Below are 6,756 nucleotides of genomic sequence, written 5' to 3' on the forward strand. Positions count from 1 at the left end.
TCTTACAAGTTTTAGCTGGGTCTCTGGTGCTGCTCTCAGCCTGCTGGGTTCGGTGTCTCTGGAGAAGGGTTTGCGGGTAAGGGCTCGTTTTCGGGACTTGGAATATGCCTGACTTTCTGCATGGTGCCTTCGATTTGAACTAGTCTGAAAACCATCCCTTGGCTTAACGTGGTTTGGGGCCAATGCCATAAACTGGTATTGGCTCTCCCCCAAAGTTTCTTAAATCTTTCAGACAATAAAGCCCGAGTTTTAGGTTCATCATAAAAATTCATAGCCTGCTGCAGCTCTGGATGCACTGTGAGCGCATGGACCCATTTGTGACCTTTTTTCATTTTATTTTTTTTCCCCATTCTGCTTACATTCTCTCATCTTTTGGCTTAATTTCTGCTTTTACATCACCGACAACTCAGGCAAGAGGCTGTACCGATGTTATCTGCTATGACAATGCTGCTATTAGGGTCATAATGCAATGATTCAGTCTAATGGTTATTATTGTGTGGGCTGACTTCAATAATGCACTTTTAAATCAAAGGGCCTTTGAAGCTTTATTTCCATTGTATTAGACAAATAAACATAGAAGATTTTCATGAACATAAAAGGCATTCACCTTGTAATGTTTCTGGGCTTATTAGTCTCACCAATTTGCATTGTTTTGTTCACATAAAGGATCAAAATGCCCTTTTGCTTGCTTTTACATACTGCCTGCCGATCTTGGGGGTGAGCAGCTATGAATGCCCGGTGCTGCTGGTGCTGTCCCTCTGCCCGCTGAAACACAGCTGGCAGTTTGTAGCCTAAGTCCTGTCTTCAAATAACCAGGAGAAAACCCCACTACTTTTATTCATGCAGAATGTTTACTTGCCTCTTGGTAATGCCTTATTTATTTCAGTGGTGTTTGTGCAAAATATGGGAGGGCACTAAAGCTCATAAGGAGTTTAATTTTTAGTGTACCAAATAATTCATTTAAAATCTTAAATGAGTTCATGCTGAGAAGAAAACCCTTAGAAGTTGGAATATTGGAGTGACAAAGCTCAGAACCAAACCTAATGATTATATGACTAACCAGCCCTTCATTAGTTTATTTCTCTAATGAATTATTAAGCTGTACTGTGTAGACATTTCTGAATACATTTTTAAAAGCACAACACTGGCCTTAGATTGCAAAAATATAATAGTAGTAGTGATATTATAATAATAGTAATAAGCACACAAAATGCTGCATAAACACTAATTAATCCTCAGCGTCCCCAGGCAGCAAGCACAGAAGGCAGGATGCTCAGCACATGTAGTGATCTGAGGTAAATAGTATAATTAACACCAAATAAAAGACGACCTGATTCTAAACACTGCTCACAGTACTTGTGGCTACTCTGCTCTGTGTTACAGGGGTTATTCACCTGAGACAGACAAACTAAAATCTGGTCTCCTACCAAGTTTTCAATAGATGCATCGATTCCAAACAGCTGAGAGGGAAGAGAGTTATTTAAATTAACAAAGTTAACACCTGAGGGAAGTTATCCAAATGCTCTGGAAGCTGCCTGGCAGGACTGTGATGTCGTCAGTGGAGTTTGCCACACCTGGGGCTCTTGGTCAACATGGAAGCAGCTGTGAGATCTCGGCTGCACCCCCAGATCACTCGAGGAGAGCAGAGGTATGCTGCAGAGATGATGGAGACCACTGGGACCTGCGCTCTGTAGAGATGGAATGATTTTGATCTCTGTCAGTCCCAGCCGTCACGCAGGCACTACACCTGCATGGTTTCTGATGGCTTGTACAGCCGCTCCCTGAGCATCCAGCGATGGGTATGTTTTTAAGGAAGCCTTTATTTTATCACCTTCCCTTCCTGTGCAGGTTAGCAGTCCTTGCACAAAGGTGGATGACGATTACGAAGGTGAGTGGTGCCTCCTGGCTCTGCCCTGAGAAAGGGCTTGGAGAGATGGGAGCATCGTTCCAGGATCACCTTGGCTCCTCGCTATACTGGTGCCAGGAGAGCTAAAAAGATGAGTGGATTTGGAGAGAAGGTTTTAAAAATAAACAAAACAAAAAAAAAAAAAAAGGAAGGTGAGGGTTAAAGGCTCAAAGATTGAGCACAACATTCAGATGTAAAAGCCCTGTTACAGCCACAATGCAGGTCTATTAATAAAAGCTTCAACTCCAGAGTGATGGAAAACCTGCCCTTTCAGTAACTGCTGTTGCAAGAGATGTTTGTGATGCACGCACTTTACAACTCAAAGTTGTAATATTCTTTTTCACACCATCCATTTGTCCGTGTTTGTCTCTTGCATAATTAGAGCTTTTTTTTTTTCCCCACGATGTGACACAATTTTAGTTTGATAAAATGCCCCTACTTGCTTTTCTTAGCTGTCCTTCCTATGGATCATTCCAGAAACCAAAATGAATTTGCAACAACTCTCAGCAGTGCCTTGCTCTGTGACAAGTCAGATGGCTCAGAAATACTTCATGTTAAGGTTCAATAGGCATGAAAGAAAAAGAAAAACATGGTGAGTGATTTCTGCCTTTACTTGGTACCCGCGTAGTCAGTGGAGTCCCACAGCCACCTGGCTGGTGCCCTGCTGTCACCCACACCGAGCTGCTCTCCCTGGGCATGGAGCAGGCTCCCGTGTGTCCCCTTCCTCCACTAAAAAAGGCAGCTCAGCCTCCCTGGCCTAGCTAATCCTTCTTCTGCTGGGATTGCCAAAACCAAGGCTATCGGTGTGCTGATTTCTGTGGGTTTTCTGAGTTTTTGGATCATATATTCTTCTGGAGACTGTACCTGCTGGAATTTTATTGCCTGAGTCCTGTGGATTTTGTTCGATCTTATTTGGAAAAAAGAAAAAATTGCAGCCTTCAAGGCTGGAGAGAAAAGCTTGGGAAGATGAACCCCAAACAGCCTGGCATTCAGACCTATAAAAAAAAGCCTGGCATCAGTTGTCATGTAAATAATAAGCTTTTAAAACAAATATTGTGCATTCCAGCAGTGCTGAAAACTTCTGTTTGTTAAATCTGGTTCTCCTGCAGCCTGGATGACTGGGATTGAGACCTGGCACCAGCCTTTTCCTGCCAGCAAAGTACCGTCACCATCCTCCTCGTCCTCCGAACTGCCAGTTGTGAAACAACTTTTTAATGTTGAGAGCTGCGGTTGGGGCTCTGAGGGTGAGTTGGATGCCTCTCAGCTCTGAAGGTGTTTCATGGAGAGCAGTTCCCTGCTTTCTGCGTGTCCCCTGGCCGCACTTGAACAAGTAAGAGGATGCTTTGGCACGTGGGTCTGGCAGCTGGGACTTCCCATCTACCTTCGCACACCAGGGATATGTCCAACTCCAGGCTGGTGACACAATGACTTTGGCAGCGATATGTTGAACTTAATTATGGCATATTATCTAAAAGATGTTAATATAAATGTAACCAAACTGGTGTGGGCCACTTTTTCTGGAGTGCATGTCAGGCATGCTGAGGGTTAAACGTGGAGAAGTCTTTTTTCCTGCCCAGAGCTGGCTTATTTTTGTAACACAGTAGTTTTCAGTAAGTTTGTACTGAAAAAAGTGCTTGGCTAAGGCTTTTACTGGTAAAAACAAACAAACCAAAAATGCTTTGCTCAGATTTTTACTGGCATCAGTAGATGAAATATTTGCCTCAGTTTTATGCTGCAAGCAAATATATATTGATAAACTAAATTAATTCCTTGATTAATTAAAACACATAATACATTCTACCAGAGAAAAAATAGAGCATTCATCCCTAGAAATCTTTATGTGAAAAGATGATGGTTTTAATCTGTGATAGCCAGCATGTGTAGACACATCATGGTGGGGTATGGGGCTGGGCAGAGCTGAGGCGGGAGGGTCAGCCAGAAATGCGGGCAGTTGGCTGTGCAGTGGTCTCCGTTTGGATACACGGTGCCTCATTTAGAAGATACTAGAGAACTGGGAGAGAAAGTAGGGGATCCTGTTGTTAGCTGCTGCAAAGTATAGGAGGTCTGTCACACTTACACTAGGGTTTTGGGGACTGAGGGCTAGTTGGAGGAAGAGCAGGGACTAAGTGTCCCATCCATCACTGCTGGGCCTCAGGTTCTTGTGTATTTGCTGTCTGGTGAACCTTAATCGTAGCTGCTGGAGCCGTGCATTCCTCAGTGCCCTCCCACAGCTGCCAGAAGCACTTGTCCAAGCAGCATTTGTCTCAAAACCTTTTGTCCCTTTCTTCTAAACCATCTTTGTGTCCTTGGTTTTCAAGTGACACTGCACAGCATGAGGGTTGGGAGCTGCTGGCCATCCCCTTGGGCAGCTCTCTCCAAAATGCCTGATCCCCAGAGCTCTCCTGGGAAGTAGGGGGAAGAGATCCCAGACTGCAGTTGGAAGCATGAAGAGGAGACATGGCAGAGGGCTGACGCTGTGAGTATGCCACTACTGGTGCGTGCACCAGCAAGCGGGACTGGCCGAGTGCCAGCGGTTATCCAGTAAACTGCCATCCTGTCACCATCACCTCCTGGCAGCGGAGGACACCCTGGTAAATTCAGCATTCAGTGGGGCGTGATGCAGTGTGGGCAGGCAGTTGGCAGGGTGTCAGTAATTTACTGCACAAACTTTAAAATATGACTTACCATGAGGTGAAATTACCGATGGTTCCAAGAGTAAAAGTATCCCTGTTAATAGCCCAGTTACTTCGTGCTAAAGGATTGCATCAGGTGGATGCAGATCTCTTTACATCCCTACTGGCTGGCTTACAGTGAAGGATACCCTCCTACAAGGAGCCCTCAGAGAATGGAAGTTGTCAGAATGCTAAAATTTAACACTACTTTTTCTCAAAACTTGCTCAAATTTTAGTTTCACCTGGCCAGACAACAGAAACCCAGATTGGGTCTTATTAAACCTCCCCATGATTTACAACTGCTCAGAATTCCCACTGCCAGGATGCTCTGCAACAGTTATGCTGAGAAAAAACTCAAGCCTTAAAGCTGGGGCTGAGCAAACTGCTGGACCCGAGGGGAGAAGACATCAACTGAGCTCTAGGGACAGACAGCGCTCAGCCGAATGCTCCCGTCCAGACAGGCAAAACTCCCACATAAATCAACATAATCTTAATGACCGCATATAATCTACCTGCAACATACACACTACAGGAGAGGAGCTGCCCTTCATAGGATTACCCCAGTGTTATATTCATAGACCTGGGATTTACGGCACTGACTGGTGGTTTATACCTATTTCAATGTAAGGAATGTAAAGGCATCGTGAAAATAAGTAGTATCAACCCAGTCCCTACAATTATGCCCTAGCATGCCTTAAATGTCATATAATTACATATTCTTCTGGTTCATCTTCATGTATCACCTAAAAATATACTTAATAGCACACTTTTCTAAGAAAGGCAGAAACAGTTTGGAAGGATGAGGAAGATGCAGGGCTGCCTCCTCTCCCTCCCAGCAGTGCAGCTGCCTCCATCCTGAGGAGGTTTGCCCTGCCTATGTCTGTCCAGCCCTTTCTGGGGTGCAGCTGGGTGAGGAAATCTTCACCCCGATGTCACTTCTAAGCAAAGATACCGCCACTTCCTCTCAAACTTACGGGATCCAGAGAAAAGAAAGAAAATAGAAGTTTTGGATTTGAAAAAGTGAAGCTGCTTTTGAGTTATGACACAAAAACTACTTTTTTTTTTTTTTTTGCCTTCCTAGTATAATTTCCAAATTGATTTTTAGAGTTTCGGGGCTGGGGGAAGAAAGAGGTTCAGTGTTGCAAGACTCAAATTTTCTGTGATATTCCAAAATTTTACGGCCGACTTCCGAGCCTGCCACTGCCGGGGTCCGATTACCAAGGGAATAGAAGAGTTTACCCACCGCAGCACCGGCGGAACCGCCGCGGTTTAAACGTCCCCGCTGTCTGCTGGGGGAAACCCACCACTTTTGAGCAGAACTGGCTGCCCTCACCAGGAGAAGAGGAAAAGTACAACTGGTCAAACCTCTCGGTGCCCGCTGCGGGTGGGGGGGGCTGGCGGGGGCTGCAGCCGCCTTCTCTCTCCCTCTGCACCCTGAGAGCAACGATCCCGGCCCCCGAGCACCGGGGAGGCGGGGGGTCGGTACCGGGTGGGCGGCGTGTCCCTGCTGGGGACTGGGATCGGAAAGAGCTGGTTAGGGCACGAAGCTATTCGGCGAGTGCCATCCAGGGGACGAGAGCTGTACTTCAGCTGCTGCTGGGGGACACACACACACACGACGAGACTCCAGGGAAGGCAGTGGGGGGGTTTAAAGCGTGATTTTTCTGTGGGTGTTGATTAGGAGGAGGGAGCCGAAGTGAGATGCTTGAAGCTTTCTAAGGCTCACCCGAAGCTCAGCCTATCCATAAGACAGGGATACGAGCGGAACGGGGTAAAATGAGAAGTGTCAGGAGTTTGTGGAGTGACCGTAACTGCCACAGCCTGTCTACAAACCCTAATTTCGGCAGTTAGGGTTTGTGGGTCGCCCCCGGACCCCCCCGCTGGGGGGGGGGGGGTTGGCAGTGAGCAGCCTCGCTGACATCTCAGTCCCTGTCCCCTGACACCCTTCCCTCGGAGGGAAAACCCACCTCACGCTGCTGCCCGTCACCATCCCGGGGCTACCGGCTGTTCAACGGTGATAGATCACGAAGGAGCAGTGAGAAAACGCATTTTTTCCTTCCTTGTCATATAAATTATTGGGGTAACCCCCCCCCCCCCCCGTTTTCAACCATTGTCACCCTCCAGGTGCTTTAACGGGAAACTTTTCCGCTGTGTGCCCGCGGGGGTCTGGAGCTGCTT

At 46.6% G+C, this 6,756-nt stretch overlaps 1 protein-coding gene across 1 annotated transcript in view; it reads right to left on the bottom strand.

Moving 5' to 3' along the window:
• The window catches only part of LOC104834027 (chromosome unknown open reading frame, human C9orf171), a 61,731-nt gene that overhangs the window by 54,710 nt on the left and 265 nt on the right, over positions 1–6,756 (bottom strand). The window lies entirely within an intron of this gene.

The sequence above is a fragment of the Haliaeetus leucocephalus genome, unplaced genomic scaffold (genome assembly GCF_000737465.1).
Source record: "Haliaeetus leucocephalus isolate CR32 unplaced genomic scaffold, Haliaeetus_leucocephalus-4.0 Scaffold306, whole genome shotgun sequence".
NCBI classification, from domain to species: Eukaryota; Metazoa; Chordata; class Aves; order Accipitriformes; family Accipitridae; genus Haliaeetus; species Haliaeetus leucocephalus.